The sequence below is a fragment of the Megascapheus bottae genome, chromosome 19 (genome assembly GCF_031878675.1).
Source record: "Megascapheus bottae isolate mThoBot1 chromosome 19, mThoBot2.hap1, whole genome shotgun sequence".
Taxonomy (NCBI): Eukaryota; Metazoa; Chordata; class Mammalia; order Rodentia; family Geomyidae; genus Megascapheus; species Megascapheus bottae.
Window position 1 is genome coordinate 13,877,929 of NC_143527.1, and position 17,588 is coordinate 13,895,516.

Consider the following 17,588-nt stretch of genomic DNA (forward strand, 5'->3'; position numbering starts at 1 on the left):
TGCTATCCCAAATCTCTTTTCTTCCTGATTCTGGAAAAAATAGCTGTTGACTTCCAGTCAAAGCAACATTCCAAAGTTCATGATTTGCTATACCCTCTCATCTCAACATATTAACAATGTCATTATGATAAGTAAAATCTAATGTGTATTTCCAGAGCTCAAAAAAAAAGAGTGCATTTCTCCAGAGAGCAGCAGCAAGAGCAGAAACAAACTCTGATGTGAATTCTAATAGTGTGGTTAGGGGCTGTACCTGATATGGGGTTGGAGCGATTCAGGGGTCAAATCATCCTGTGAAACATCATTTCAATGTGTAATTCTGATTCTGAGTTTTGGTGTGTGTGACAGCAATACGACAAAAAGACAAAGAGGGGAAGAATAGGATAGAAGGAGGAAGAGAGGAAGAGGAGGATGAAGGAAAAGGAAAAGGAAAGGGATAAATTATAATTTAAAGATACATTATTCTACACAGAAAATCCAAGAGATTATATATGACATTAAATGTAAAGAAAAAGAAAAGAAAAAGAAAAAGCCAGGTTCTGAGCAATGATGCCTGTAATCTTACATACTTAGGAGACAGATCTGAGCATCATGGTTTGAAGCCAACCCAAAGGATGGGGGTGAAACCTTTGAAACTGTTTCAAATTGACCAGCAAAAGGCTGGAAGTGAAGATATAGCTCAAGTGGTAGAGCACCAGCCACGACTATAGATAGCTATAAAATAGCATCAATTCCTGAGCTCAAACCCTAGTACCTTCACAAAAAGAAAAGCGAAAAGAAAGAAAAGAAAGGAAGGAAGAAGGAAAGAAGGAAGTAAAAGAGCTCTAACAAGTTGCAGGCTAAAAGATAAACCCACAGAAATCATTTGGCTTTTGCTCTACAAGACGTATAGGAAAAATATATTCACCTTAAAAATCCAATGGTTTATTTCTATAAGAAATATCATTAAAATTCTTTCTCAAAGATTTGGAGACTGGGAAATCCAAGGGGAAGGCAGTAGTATTATTTTGTTTCGCTTTTTAAAATTTTCCTTTAGTCTGCATGCATATACACAAATTTCCCTCTTCCTATGCCAGTAGTACCTCTGATTCTATGCTGTGCCTGGCAAGAATAGGTTAAGAACTTTGATCTCTAGCTTCTCACTTCCCTGCCATTTTTTTCTCTAGTGGTCTTCCATATAATGAAACTTTCATCTAAGTGATATAAACAGAGACCTTTCATAATCTTTACCCACTATCATAGTGAAAGGAGGCTCATTTTCTTCTCTGAGGAAGAGAGCTCAGGATTCTATCTCTTTATCAAAAGCTCCTTTCTAAATGCACCTTCTATCTGGCAAATATCATGTAACCCTTTTACTAATTACAATAAAAAAAAGCTCCTTTCTAGAAATTATTTCATTTCTTAGTTACATCATTAGTTTCCTTCTCTCTATTGGTTTATTTCCAATAGCACATAAACTTACCTGAATAATACCTTTTTTTTTTAAAGTCTCCTTGGGCCAGGAATGTGGTCTAGTGGTAGAATGCTCCCTGGGTTCCATTCCTCAGTACCACACACACAGAAAATGGAGGAAGTGGTGCTATGGCTCAAATGATCCAGTGCTAGTCTTGAGGAAGCTCAAAGACAGTGTCCAGGCCCTGAGTTCAAGAACCAGGACTGGGAAAAAAAAGTCTCCTTGCCTCACTTTTCCCCTTTTTCACTTTTCTTTATCAACTAATTAAAATTAATTGGCACTATGTCCTGGCTAATACCCATCAATTGATACCACTTATTACATTGCCTAATCTTCTAAGGCCAAACAGCCAACCCCTTCATCTTCATATTCCTTGAATTCCCATTGGTAGTTGATGTGATCTGCTGCTGCTACCTTCCTGACATGTTTACCCACACGCCAATATCCAGTAACCACCTGGGCCTCCTTATTTCATGGATTTCTCTTACGGTCAAATAAAGTTTACAGGCTCCCCTTCTCATCCAAATTTCCCCTTGTAAATACTGGAGTGCCCCGGGGCTGTGTCATCAGAATCTTCTCTTCACAGGTAACCTGAGGTTACCTTGCTCTCAGTTGGGGAATTTTGTCTCCATGACTTCATTTTTCTCATCTGCTTTTCTTATGATGTACTGTCACTGGCACGTCTGCTGCGTCTAATAGCCAAAAAGGCTCACCTATCAGCTTGCCTCCTGTCCACAGTCATTTCTCTACTTGGCATAAAGAATGGACCCACTAATTACTTGCCTGAGTGGCTCTCTCAACCTTTTCTATGACTCCAAATTGATATGTCCCTGAGCTGCTTGTGCCCCTTTTGTTTGGAATTAAATTCCTTCACATAGAGACATGATTGTGTCCTTCTTGTCTGAGAAGTCCCAACACAATTGTCATTTCTTCCACAAGTCTTTCCTTGGCTACCCTAACCAAATTATCTCCACTCATTGGACACAATAACTAACCTTCCAGAGGCCTAACCAATTTAACTGCTATTTTTAAGAATTTGTCACTATCTTTTTGTACACCATTGAGTGCTGGGGTGATTTGTTACATAGTGATAGCTAACTGATACAAGGCATGAACACACAGTAAAGGATGTGTTGGGCTGGTTACAGCTTCATTATCTAACATCATTTACAATCATGCATGATGCTTCTTAAAAATGATGGTCCAAAGCGAGTGAAATACTTAACTTCCTGCTGTACTTATGGGTCAACATGGTAGCTCTGGTCTTGGCTGGGCTCACTGGCCGTTTAAGTTTCTTGATCTGAGGGAAATCTGTACTCTGCATTGTCATGAGTCTCAGCATAGTGTAAAGTATGCTCTATGTCCTCCTATACCCAATTTCCCCACACCCACTTCTATGAAATGATGGTATGTGATTCGCGTAAGCTAGCCTGCTAAGGGGTGAGAGGACGTGACTACAGATAATATATGCATGATTAGAATTCCACTAATCATTTTGCAATAGTCTACTAGATAAAATAAGTCATAAAGCCAAGTCTAATATCAATTCTTAGAGCAGAAATGGATGGAGGATTTTGACTGTTTCTTTCAAAAACAGTTGATTGCAGGGTGCGGTAGCTCACGCCTGTAATCCTAGGTACTCAGGAGGTTGAGAGCTGAGGATCACAGTTCAAAGCCAGCCCTGGCACTAAAGAACACAAGACTCTTATCTCCAATTAATCACTAGAAAATGAGAAGTGGGGCTGTGGCTCCAGGGCTAGGGGGGTAGCCTTAAGCTGAAGAGCTCAGGAACAATGCCCAAGCCCAGAGCTTAAGCCCATGATGGACGAGAAACAACTACAACTACAACAACAAAACAGTTGTTTTGTTGTCTCCATGATTCTTGGCTTTGCCCTGTGTATCTGGCACATTCACTGGTCAGCATTAGCTCTCTGAAGAGATGAGGAAAGGATCTGTTCATTTTTAGGCAGTCAAACAAATGATGAGATGTTGACTCCACAGAGCTAACTGAGGGAAGAAGGAGTTCTAGATCCAGACGCGGAATGTGAAACAGAAGATTTCATTTCCTAGAGATATCATAGAGTAATAGAAAGCTAAGAAGCAAGCACAAGAAAATGGATAGAAGAGGAAGGAAATATCTGAAGATGAGGGAGAGCTGCGACATAGTGGGAGCAAGAATTGTTGAGAAGAGTATGCTTGTGTTGGAGCCTCAGCTCTGCAGAATTCCATGACAACCCATCAGGAATTGCATCAATATGAGCTTCTCTGGTACTCTTCCACAAACATCTTCCAAATGTCTTACTGTCTTAGAGCCGCCTGCAATACTGTGAAATGAATTTGACGTACTCTAATTTAAGATCTCTGCAGGCAAGTGCTAGTTCCAGGCTTGCTTTGGCATTTGGGGCCACCCAAAAAATTGGGGTGGGGCCAAGGATATTTTGAACATCTTCACCATTCAACTTTACCACATGTACTCAATCAGATTGGTGCTGTGGCCTCAGTTCCATCCCTCATGTGCCCTGTGTGGGGATGAATCTCCTATTGGTGCTTTTAAGCCTCCAGAGGCCTGTGGGTAGCACTACGCTGGGGGTTCCATGAAGGTAAAATCAAGCTGACTTTGGAATTGAGGATTATTATTCCCATCTCCTGCTTCTTCCATATTAAGCAATTAATGTCTGTGCCATCCTCGAAAGACACAAGGAAGCACGCACGTCTCGGCACATGGGCTCCAGATGACAGGGGCCCAGAGCCGTCTCAGCTGGTTTCAGCTTCCCTGTAAAACTCCAGTGAAAGCAAGCATATAATGTGTTCAGAACATTTGCTGCAATCTATATGAATTTAATAGAGAAAGCCCTCACTTCTTTACCAGAGAATTTGATTTTTTTCTAACTAAAGACCCAATGATTGGAAGGAAATTGGAACAACTGAGTACTGAAACTCTTAGTACTGAAACTTAGAATGTCCATTATGGTTTGGCAGTGGTCTTTGATCCACTGATTTATTAAGGAAACCAGTTTTATCTCAAGTGCTACCTACTATACCTCAGGAAATGAGAGCTTTGGAGGGTCTAGACCAGGCTGTTGAATTCTTCAGCTTCTCACTGGAACATGTTGATTCCATCTATAATCTGTAAGCTATAATTAATGATGTGATCAACTCAACCTCAAAGGGACATGGAGTCTCACCTGTACCTTGTAGGTAGAGAGCTAGAAATTATCATGAGGAACATTGATGGTGGACAAGTTTATCAGTTACTATGAGGTCTGGAGAAACGGTATTATCATTCACTTCTTCTTACAAAGGACACTTGGGCTCAAAGATCACAGGACTAAAGAAGAGTTAGGGATATATTTTTGCTGATCAGAAGTAAGGTTCCAGATCCACATACCGTAAGATATAATACAAAATGACATAAATGGTTATTTTTGGCATCCCTTGATTTCCCACAGAGGTTTCCCACTATTCCTGGCACAGAGTAAGCATCTATTCAAACGAACTTACTATGAGTTACTTGTTTCACTATTATAAGTAAACATCAGCAAATGGTTTGCTTGTAAGATGTGATAAAAGCAGGAAAATATAGGGTGGTGAGGTGAACTGACACCAGGACTCTTTTGCATCAAGGAAAATGATTCCTAAAACACTTGCTAGTTAAAAAAATCACCATTTTGCTTTGTTAGCTGATGCAGATCAGGAATTCAAGAGGATGATGTTTGGTGCCTTATTTCCAGAGCTAGAAGAGGCCCTTTTGGGAAGACTTCCTTACCACTGCATCAGGTTCTTTGGTGTTTCTTGGCCTTCCTATCTTATTCTCTAATGTCTCTCCACAGGGTTTAAGCTCCTCACAAGAGGCATTCTCTGGGAAGCTGAACTTAATACTTGGCAGATTAGGTTTTTATGGGCATGTATTTCAGTGCCTCAGATCTACAAAACCCATATCATTTACATGACCAGCAAATCACTTGTGGGAGCCTGAGTTCAAAGCCAAACAGAAGCTTTATCATGATGGAAGATAACTTACCTGTCATATACAAAAGATTTTAAAATAGGGACTGATGTGCTGAAATCCAACAGGTCTCTGGATTCCTATCCAGTTTCTTGAAAGTGTCCAAATCTCCTTTCTTTCTTCTTGTAAACTATACTCATCCCTGAGACTGATGGTTTTCACTCATAAAAACATGAAACTTGAAAGATGTTCTCTGGGGGTGACTTCCTCTCTAATGTATATTTAGTGATTCCTGTAGTTTTCATCTCCATTCAAATTTGGCTCCAAATTCTCCCATGGAAGTTCTTGATGAATAAAACCTGACTGTAACCACATACTTTCCACTAGTGAATTTCGTCTGCACACATGTGGGTTGTTCTTGTACCGAGATCAAGTTCTGAGCTTGTTTTAATGTGTCACAAGCCCCAATTCCCAGGACCATCATCCGACATTGATCTCTTCCTCCTAAAAATTCCTATTACATTTTTAGTTCAAACCACAAAATTTGGCATTTGGGAACATGGTGTCTTACATTGCTTTTAAATTGTTTCATGTGTACAAGTTACGTCTTGTCAACTGGACTTGAAACCCTTCACAGTCAGTATCTGTGCTTTGTACTTTTTAAATTTTAGCACACTATGAGAACAAGAAGTGTTAGGAACACCCGTGGATGATGTTTGTGGGTCTTCCTATACTCTTATAGGCTGATCATGTCACCTCTTTTTGTGAGTTTATTGAGAGCAGAAACCTTTATGTCATTGGTATATCTGTCCAGAAAAGTAGAGAGTATATGGAATAATATTAACCTTGCTCATTGAATGCCCTTGGCTGGCTTCTTCTATTGCATTTACAAATCTGAGAATCATCTGGCACAAGAAACTTTCTTCCAAATCTGATTCTTTATCTGTACATACTAATATGTCTTTCAAAAAATAATCCTACCTTCTTGGGAAGATGAGATCTGTGGATCACCGTTCATAACCTGGGCAGGAAAGTCCATGAGACTCTGGTGTTGGACACTGGAATACTCTTCCATGGCTACCTTCCTATAATAATACGTGAGACATATTGCTGAAAAAGGCTGATCTTGTTTTATAAAATGTATGTCACGAATAGCCAGGTGTGGTGGCTCACTACTATAATCCTAGCTACACAGGAGGCTGGGATCTGAGGAACAAGATTCAAAGGCAGCCTGGGCACAAAAGGACCTGAGACTTATTTCCAACTAACCTCTAGAAAACGGGAAGTGGGCCTTGGTAGTCTTGAGCTGAAGAGCTCAGAGACAACACTCAGGCCAAGTTCAAGCCCCATGACCCCCCCCCACAAATATATATATATATATACATATATATATATATACATGTGTCATGAAACAAAATAGATTCGCCATACTCTATTTGCAGCCACTTAAAGTATAACTATGATAAGTTTTGACAAGTGTGTAAATCTGTATTACCTCCCAACATCACATTCCTGTCAACCATACAATGCTTTTAATTTTCCACGTAGTTTCACCACTGTCTAATGTAGGCCCCAGATGTCCATTGTACTGCTTCCTGTCATCATGTTTATTAGATTCCCCAGTTTTAGAACTTATATCAGAGGATGTGTATATATATATGTGCTTTCTATGTCAAGCATCTTTCACTTAGTAGTTTTGCGTTTGTTTCTTGTTAGGCAATAGGATTCCTTCACATAGATATATCTTTTGCATCTTAGTCTACCAAGCTTTTGATGGATGTGTGTTGGCAAAATGATGAATAAAACAGCTTAAACATTTTTGATTAAGTCTTTGTGCAATGTATGATTTTGTTTCTCTTGGGTGAATACCTAGGTGAGAATTAATTTCTAGAATAAGCATGTGTTTATAAGGAACTGCCAAGCTGTTTTATATTTCTGTATGGGTGGTCTTATTAATTTACATTCATACTAACATGTAACACAGTCTGACTTTAGTCAGACTACACACACTGTAGTCGTTCATTGTGGGTTTTCCATGGGTCCAGACTAATGATATTGCATACGTGTTCCATACTTATAGTCTTTGTATGCATAATTTTGGAAGAAGTTGTTGCAATCTTTTTTCTGTTTTAAAAATTATTTATTTTATTATTGATTGGTGAAAGTTTTACCCACTCCCAAATTTGATGCATAACTGTCATGTCTCACATATAGATAACGACATTTTTCTCAATCTTTGGCTTGTTTTTTTCCCATTTCCTAAATGGTGGATTTTAGAAAGTATTGCTTTTGCTTTTGATGAAATCATCTAATAATGAACTTTTCTTCTTATGTTTTATTGTGTGTGTATGTGTATATACATCCTGTATTGGTTTATTCAAGTGTGAAAAGGTACTCTCATTATTCAGATAAGGTTTTACAGCTCTAGTTTTACATTTAGATTTACCAAGGAAATATGGAAATACAGTTGGGTCCAGATATTACCATAACCCATAAAATTAGGCCAAACTTAACAGTAAATCATGGTGTCATCATGTTCCCCTGATATGATGATAAGATCACATCATCTTTAAAACTGTTGGCTTTCATGCTTTAGAGATAGTTATTAGTTATTAGTATAAAATTAAATTGAGCCAAGGAATACAGGTGACCTCCAGGAAACCGGACAAAGCAGGAAACAGAATCTTCCCTAAACTCTTCGGAGGGATGTCTCTTTTAATTCTGCAGGTGAAGAATTAAATTTGAAACTTCTGGCAGTTATTGTGGAAAGAGATTCAATTTGCATTGTTTAATGTTGTGATAAGACAATTTGTTATAGCATAAATAGGAAGCTAATACACCCTCTCAAATATGTTTGTGAAGGAATTTGGTTCAGTTTGTTTCTAGTACTATGTGAAATGAGATACAGTTTCTAATTCTGGTAAGGAAACTGGTAGGCTTGTCCTGATCTTCCCTGATGCTAGCAGGCTACATTCTAGAGAAGTCATCACACTTCCTAGGCACAGCATTATGGGATGCTCTATAGAAGTAGAGCAAAAAAGTCCTTTTGATGTTCAACATTCCAGAAAGTATTACGCTGAGTCCAGATTTGAGGTGAAGACAAAATTAGAAATTCAGAAATTGAAGCATAGCTCCACATATGGCTTTTTGGTGGCTAACTGAAGATAAGAGTCTCACAGATTTTCCTGCCTGGGTTGGGTTTGAACTACAATACTCAGATGTCAGCCTCCTGAGTAGCTAGGGTTACCAATATGAGCCCCAGGATGCCTGACCTCAGTTCCCCTTAGTTCTCTTCTAGGCTAACTCTTCAACTTGTCTAACTTTTTGTAATTTTCCTGGGAAAAGGAGAATGGGAGAACAACAAAAGAAAGATGCTTTCTACATGGGAGAAAGGTGAGAAAGAAAGAGGCAATGTTGCTGAGGATAACACACTATATATCTCCAGCTTGAGCCAGCAAAGAGGAACCGGCCCACAATGGAAGCTCCCGCTCCCATTTTCCACCTTCTCATCACTCTGTATCTTAGTCTGTGTGTGGCCCTAGAGTTCTGGAACACATCCAGACTCCTGCATTTTAACAGAGTTTTCAAACAAGAAGTCCTTATTGGAGAAGACTCACACCCAGCACTGATGTCCTGCTGCGTCACCTTTCCTCTTGGCTCTCGATCTGCCTGCTCTTGCACATCAGCTACACCCATATATGACTGAGTTACTTAGACTTAGCTGAAGGCAAAATTCCTGTCATGGACGGGTGAATCTGGTAGAATACATAAACAGTCTTCCGTGATGTACATCTTCTACTGAAGAAATGCAAATGAATTCAAGTCAAAAGAGGAGTTCCAAGTTGCGGCACCAAGGCGTGGAGATGCAGCTTGCTTATTACATTCTGTAGCCTGTTATCCGTGCCATCATCGATTTGCACCTGTAATTACCTCTTCACACCTGGGAGTGCACAGGTTTTGTTGTTTCCATTTCAGGAATGCTCAGCCTACGTGTTTCCCAGAATAAAGAGCCTTCTAGATCTCGAAATTCAGATACCAAGGTGACAACAATTTGTGTGCTTGATTGTTTAAAAAAGAAATTGGAACAAAAAAAGGGAGATGGGGGGAAATTGTAAAAGAAGCCAAAGAAATGGAAGAGAAAGTGAAGAATTTCTTTTTAAAATCAGCTCTCATCTTCAAGGGAACTGATTTTTACAAATCTTGGAACTTAACAGCCTTTGTTGCTTTTAAGTACCCATTGAGCTCAACTCTCCCCATCCCACATCTAACTACAGGAATTCTAAGATCAATACTTAGGATAGACTGTCATTTTCTACAAAGGAGTTGTGGAAATCACTCAGATTGCAAGATTGTTGGTGGTGATAACAAGGTATTCAAAAGGAGAATGAGTTTGAGATAATCTTGAAAAGGTTGTGGTGTAGAATGGGCCCCACTCTCCAGAAAACTCCTTCAGGAAGCCCTCTGATGCATACAACTGTTAGGTTACATTGTTGAGCCTGAAATGATGTTCCTACATCCAAATTCCACATTGCCTATCATTTGAGGATGAGAAGAATTGCATGAAATGAGCCTAAATTCAGTTGAGAGTCAAATACTGTAGTCCTTTGTTTCCTGGTCAAATGTGAAGCAACCCTACCTCTCCCCAGGTCAGCAGTATTTTAATTTGGTCTGGATTTCTTCACACACAGTTGAGTGCTATCCCAGAAGGCCCAGGCAGCTCTGAAAAGATAAATGATTAGCAAACAAAGCACTTTCCTGTGTCCTCTCACTGCTTTACAAACCTAAGCAGCTGGGGTGTGTGTGGCTCTATAGTACAGCATGCTTGGTGAAGACAACCATTGTTTATGAGATTCTATATCTGGATGTTTAAATTGTGTATGCTTCATGCTGTTATTGTTGTTGGTTGTGGGGCTTGAACTCAGGTCCTGGGCATTGCCTCTGAGCTTCCTTCACTCAAGGCTAGATAGTGCTCTACTACTTTGAGCCACAGCACCACTTTCTGGTGGTTAATTGGGGATTAGAGTCTCACAGTCTTTTCCTGCCTCGTCTGGCTTTGAACTGCCAGCCCTCAGATCTTCATAGACTCCTGAGTAGCTAGGATTAGAAGCATGAGCCACCAACACCCAGCTTGCCTTTTGCTTTTTTTTTTTTTAATAAGAATAAACGGTTACAAGGAAGATACTTAATCATACCAAAGCTGTACTAAGCCCTTAATGTAAAGTTGTTCAGCATGACTTTCTCAAAAATTCCACAAGTAAGAAGTATTTTTTTAACATTTCATAGATCAGAACACTGAAGCTTGAAATTAAGTACCTTTTACAAGGACTCCCCAATATTAATTTATTAAAGAAGTATGTAAATTCATTGGTCTTACTTCATGAGAACAAGCTCTTGGACACCATAGAGAATTTATAAGCATATATTTATAGGGAGAAGGATAGTCTTATCTTACATCTAATATTTGACATCAACCTAATACCATATTGAAGACCCCAGGATACTGTGGCTGGGAAAAGTTAATTGAAAGAGATTCATTTTCCTTGTATTATTTTTGGAATGTACTTTTGAGCACTTTATGTCTATAGAAGCATCCTTGATACTTCCCTAAGCAATACATATGCTAGTTAATAATGTCATGCATTTATGCACAGCATCCGTACTGCGTTCTCTGTGGACGCATGAACAGCTAAGACTCAAGTAAAACTTCTGCCATGTCTCTCAACTGGAAGATCAAGGACTGTGGTATGAATCCAGGAAACAAGAGGTCGGGTGGAAAGTTCTATTTTCAAGGATTTCTTTCCAAGGGAAGTCAGGGTAAAACAAGTTGTACCTGGAGTCATTCCACTTCAGATTCAGCACATCAATGAAAACCTTTTCTTAAGAGTATGTTTGTGCTATGTCAGTACTTCAGTTGGAGAAAATTCACTCCCGCATTGCTTTTCCTATTTACTTTTCCTATTTGCTGAAAGATCCCATAAATTCACAGTAGCAGATGGCACCTTCTCAGAAACACAGTTATGCAGACCTGCAGAGCACTAAGGAACAGACTTCAGAAAGGCAAGACAGAACTGGGGAGAACGTTCCATCTTAAAGGAACAGTGTGTGCATTTAGAGTCTCTGCTTTATTCTCATCTGTAGGCAATTCTTGAATATTTGTTCAGTATGTTTTCTAGGGTTGGCTGCAGAGACCAAGGGAGAATTGAAAGATGTGAAGAGGAAGAAAGAAGAGGAAGAAACATAGAGACTTAGAGAAAACTGATGTGGGAGCCACTAGCATTCACATGTATATAAGTTCTGGGTAGAGGTGCAAACATTGGCTGTCTAAGAGATAAGAATGTATAATATTGTATGGTGGTTGCTGATAATAGTGGCATTTAAGGGTAAAGCAAGGCATAAATCTGATTGGTTAGATCACAAGTGGTGTGAATCATCTATGTTCAGTGACATTGAACCAGCCATGTTTCTGACCTCCAAAGAAAACAGAACTGCTGAAGAACTGTGGAGAATGTATTGCAAATTCACCATCAGAAAGATGGCAAGCACCCAGTCGTTATCTGAACTTAAGCATTAGCATTATTTTATCCTCAAAACAGGAGATGGAGGAGGAATGCTAAGTGTGATGGTTTAGAAGTCTCAACTTTTTTTTTTGGTCAGTCCTGGGGCTTGAACTTCAGGCTTGAGCACTGCCCTTGTGCTTTCTCAAGGCTATAACTCTATCACTTGAGCCACAGCACCACTTTAGCTACCATTAACGACTCAGTAGGATGCAGACTAATGGGGTTCACCATTCGTTCTTGTTTCCCAGTATCCTTGACCTTGGTGTTCAAACCTAGAACCTAGTTCACTCACATCTACAAGCCAATGTGGGGATTTCTACTGCAACCAATCCGGTTAGGTTTTCCTATCTTTCTTCAAAGTATTCCATCCATAATGTAATGATGCCTTCCCAAATGCAATATGTCACTAGATGCCCACCACAGGCTGCATGGTGGAAGCAAAATGGTGACAGGAGTGGCTGGTAAAGATGTGATTTTCATGTTTTCTGTGACTGTGACATCTCTCAGGGTTCAGTCAGTATACAACATTCCCCTTCTTCCATTGCTCATCATTGCAGATCTAGTTTCTATCTGGTGAATATTGATTCCTCAAAAATCAGCAGGGTTATTGGTTTAAGGACTTCCTGTGTGTCTGTTCTCAGGGGGAGGATTTGAAGAGAATGCGAAGCTCTGCCAAGAACTGTTCAAGGACACTGAGATTAGCCACAGTATTCACTGTAGAAGGGAGAGAGAATGACCCCTCCCTTACTGCTCCCCAAAGGGCTATAAAGTACAACATCCTCAGCTCTATGAGAGAAGCAGAGAGCCAGTGGAATGTCTTGGGGAGGCCCAACTTTGGCAGGCTCCCGGCCTGCTGACAGCAAAGGCATTTATGGCAGAACATCTTAGAAAGTTGGAACCTTGTGAAAAACGACTTCAGGAAGTCATTTCAAGGAAATAGAAAGTCTTTGCTGACTCAAGTGAGCAAATCCCAGATGTTGCCCATCTCTTAAGCCAAAGCATCAGGGATGTGGTAGCTGATAGTTTGCCTATCCCCTTTATCTCTCATACACTGAACCAGGATACCAGTGCCTTTACCTCAATCCTGTTTTGAAGTGTTTTGTTTAGTCAGTAAGTATAAGTGATCAATATCTCTCTCAGGTCGTACTCTATTGTATTATTGTATGACCAGAGATGCTTTGGGAATGTTGTAGTGTGTGTGGGGGGGGGGAGGCGGGTGTGTGTGTGTGTGTGTAAAGGGGACTGAGGGGTCATATAGCCCCAATTCTGTTTCCTATTGGTGGATAGATAAGGTTATCTATATTATTAAGTAACTTTCTGAAGGACATGGCTTTGTCAGGGATAGTGTTACAATGAGAAGGTAGGCTTTCCAAGTCTAAGTCGGGCCACATTTCATTTGCAGCCTGCCAGCACGTCATACAGCATGGCGACAGAGAACTCCCCTCCAGCCTTCGTTACTTTCCAGCCACCAGAACCCTGCTTTGACAGATGAAGATTCCAGATTCTACTGCCCAAAGAAATTAGCAAAGTTTAAAAATTAGGTTTATTTAGTGACAAGTTGGCTCCCTATACTTTTCCATCACAGAGCTATGTAACACAAACTATAGTGGGAGGCACATAGATAATTGGACTATTTTAATTAACCACACTTTAAAAATGTAAAACCAGGTAAGTGAAAATAAGTTTGCAGTAAGCTTTTACTTTTAGATCTTTTTCAGGGAGGGCTTTGCTCTCTCACTTAGCATTTTTGCTCAGGGTTATTACTCTATTACTTGAGCCATACTACCACTCCTGGCTTTTTTGTTGGTGAACTGGAGATGAAAGTCTCATGGACTTTTGTGTTTGGGCTGACTTCAAACCCAGTCTTCAGCTCTCAGCTTCTTAGCTCTCAGCTAGGATTACAGATATGAGCCACCAAATTTAATTGACAGTAAATTTTATTCAAGTCATAGAGATGGACTATCTTAGTTTCTATAATATAATAATTCTACATTATTATTGGTGAGCTGTGTAACATACATTTATGTAAAGTAGCTATATGTGTGGCTAGAGGCTATTACATTGGTTAGCTCAGTTCTAGGATCACCTAGTCCTCCATCTGTGATCCTCACAGAGTTAAGCTTATTGGGGAATTACAAGTTATTTTTCCCACTCTGCAGAGGGTAGTTTTAAACCAAAAAGAAAAACTGGAGGTATTTTCATGGTTTGGGGAAATGAAAAGATTGCATATGGGTAACTGATACTAGGAATCTCTAAACTGAATCAGACACTGTGTAAGATTTATAATTATTTGGAAACAATTTCCCTGTACTAATGTTTCTTCCTTCTTGCTGAAGTCTCTCCTAGTTTTGATCACTGTTAACCAGTCCATATGGCTCTAGTAACTCTATCCAACTTCTTTAAAACTCCAATGCCACAAATTCTTAGGAGCATGCTGTGTACCCTGTATTTTTTGCCAGCCCCAGGGCTCGAGCTCAGGGCTTGAGCACTGTCCTTGGGCTTTCTCAAGGCTAGAGCTCTACCACTTGAGCCACAGCACCATGTCTGGCTTTTTCTTCTGTGTATGTGGTACCAAGGAATTAAACACAGGACTTCATGCATGCTATGCAAGCACTCTTACAACTAGGCCAAACTCCTGGCCCCTACCTTGTATTTTTTAATGTAATTATTTATTCTTTTCCTATATAACAATTTAATTTGCAAATAGAATACTCCCATATTATACATCAAATAAACACACCTGGGATACTGGTGAGAGAAGAGAGGAATAGTCATTCCCATTATAAAATTCAGATCAATAGCTCGTAGAGGTGCCAGAGAGTAAGGTGGAGAGCGTTCAAAGCCAGTGGATAGGAATCAGTTATGGAAAGACAGTTTTAGTCCAGGAAGAAAAACAACTTTGCCCAACTGGAGACTTAACTCTTAAGGATGCAGGTAAGACTTCATCTGTGAGAACTGACACATCGTACTTGGTCCTTTCATCATTTCTTGGATTAAGGAAATTAATTAAGATGAAAAGATTAAGGAAACTGAGTCTCACATGTTCCTTTCAGTTGTCTTCCCATTCTATTGTCCTGCCTTGATTCTTCCACAGGGTTCAGGAATGACAGCTGTGCTCCTAAACTTTTAAGTCCACAATGAAAAATTACAAGATGAAGAGATAGGCCTTTGTTGGCTTTCAGAATCCAAAGATGTCTTGGCTCCTACCTGGGCCTGTGAGGCTCTGTCAGCCTCATCCTTCCTACCTCTCATCTTCCTCCACATTCCCTTTGTCCACCTACCCTGAAAGATGGGGTGGAAAGCAGTGAGGTCCAGTGGTCGTTGGGTGGTGTAGTCTAAACCTTGTATAAGCACTCTTGTGAGCACTTGGCCTCATCTTTGCTGTTCACTAGGGCCAACAGTTTGCATAGCCTACAACCTGCTTGGTCTTGTTAGCTTCTCATCTTACTGTGTCCCAAACCCTACTGAGGCTCTCAGTAAGCTCTCTGATGCCATGATTGCCATGATATTGTGTGTGTTTGTATTGTGTGTGTGTGTGTGTGTGTGTGTGTAAGGGGGTTGGATGTTGGGTGAGGTGCTCAGATTCTCTGCTGCCAGAAACATAAGACAATTAGTGCCTTGGTATCAATAAAGGTTCATCTCCTTTCCCTTCCTTACCTTCTGTAGGAATAGAGACTCTTTGGAACCAACGTAACAATGAACCATTTTCACCTAGTTTATTTGCTGTTAAGAAATCAGGTTGGTCTGGAGACAACTCAGGTTCATCAATGTTTGCTGCTCAAGGTATCAATTGTAAGAACATTGGGGACTCTTGCTATCCTTTATAGCTTTGGAATGGTGCTGGACCACAGTTCCCTACCCAGAGTTGTGTTGTCCATTAGGGCAATCCCCCCACTCTCCCTCGACCCCGCCCGGCACAGACAGGTGTCCTGTGCACTTAGGGAGTTACATAAATTCAATCTTCCTGATTCAGCAAGTGCTGACTTCTCCAGAGCCAGCAAAGAAGCTGTGATTTGACAGCACTGTTTCTGTTCTCAGTGATGCTGGGGAACTTGTGTCCTCTTCTTCTCAAGTGTATGGGGAAACAAAGCCTGGAGAGGAAACTGGAATGTTAAGATTCATTGTAGATACTTCTTGATGTGATGGGTTGCTCTACTGTTGTGTTCTCTGCCTCTGTGCAGGAAAAGTTACACACACACACACACACACACACACACACACACACACACAAACACATACTTCTTCTTCTTCTTGCCATGCTGATGATCAAATCTAGAGCCTTGCATATGCTAGGCACGTGGTCTGTCACTGAGCTATACCCATGACCCTGCAAGTGGGAAGCAACGTGATTGCATTTTTCTCAAGAGCTTTTCTTTCCTTCCCTGAGTGTAGGGTACTTCTCTCTGACCTGTGCAGGAACTGAGAAGTTATCTTTGCCTTTCCAGCTTACTCCAAAGGCCATCTATAATGTTTTCCTGGGTTGTCTGATCTCCTATCCAATCTGGTTCTTTCCTTTCTGCAAGGGGTGTAGGTGTGCTGTCAGTATACAAATGTGATGTCCTAGCTACAAGAAACAAAATCCAGTGTAGTAGGTGAGATTTCTCAACTCATTTACCTGAGCTTGAATGAATAAATTAAGACAGCTGAACATCTGGTGGTTTTTGGAACACAGATATCTGACATGGTAAGGTGACTGGAAGCCATTCAGAATGTACAGAAGTGATAAATTTCCAGGGCTGCCTGTATGTTCATTGCTTATCCACAGACCACTCTAAGTACCAAGTTCTAGTCACTCTGAAGCCATGGTAAGAATCTATGATTGGTCATTTACTCCCGAAGGTATGATTGTTATACAGCTGATCATCTGATGACTGACTATATATCATCTTACTAAATAATACTTGCCTTGCAATAAAATAGAATAAGAATCAGTGGAAAGATAAATGCTGACTGGGGAAGTTAAGGAAAGCTCTGTTAAATCTTAGGAATCGCCTAAGCATTCTTTTTTTTAGAAAACTCTTAGAGAAATTGCATAGATAAAGTTAAGTTTGAAATTGCTTCCAACCTGTAGATGAGGCTAAAAATATTCACTACTGCTTTATCCCTCCGTTCACCAGAAATTTCACTTGTCAAAAGATATAAACATGAACTTAACATGCAGCCATACATCACTTCTCTCATAAAATAATCATGGGTCCTTAAAGCAAGTTCATTTTTGGCATTTGTTGTTATTATTGTTGTTTTATTTGTAAAGATGCATGGGCAGATTTAACAAATGAGTTATAATTAGTCCTTGGTGAAAGGATAATTTCCCAGAGGGCCAACCAAAGCCTCCTTCTTCCTTAGTCCTGTGTGACAGCCTGTCCAACACGAACCCACTCCAGCTATCCATTTTGCAGTGTATGCTGCTGCAGTCTGGTTTTATGTGGCTGAGAAGAAAATCTTCTATGGGTCTAGCTAAGAATCTCATAGCTTGGATTCTACCAATAGCGGTTCTTCATACTAGAAAGAGGGCAAACTCATTTCCTAGAAAAGAACCAGGAATCATACTTAGCCCTCAGTTTCCAGGCATCTCATCCCACACTTTATCCCACACTTTATTAGATTTTTTTGCAGAGAAAATAGTACATCTCAT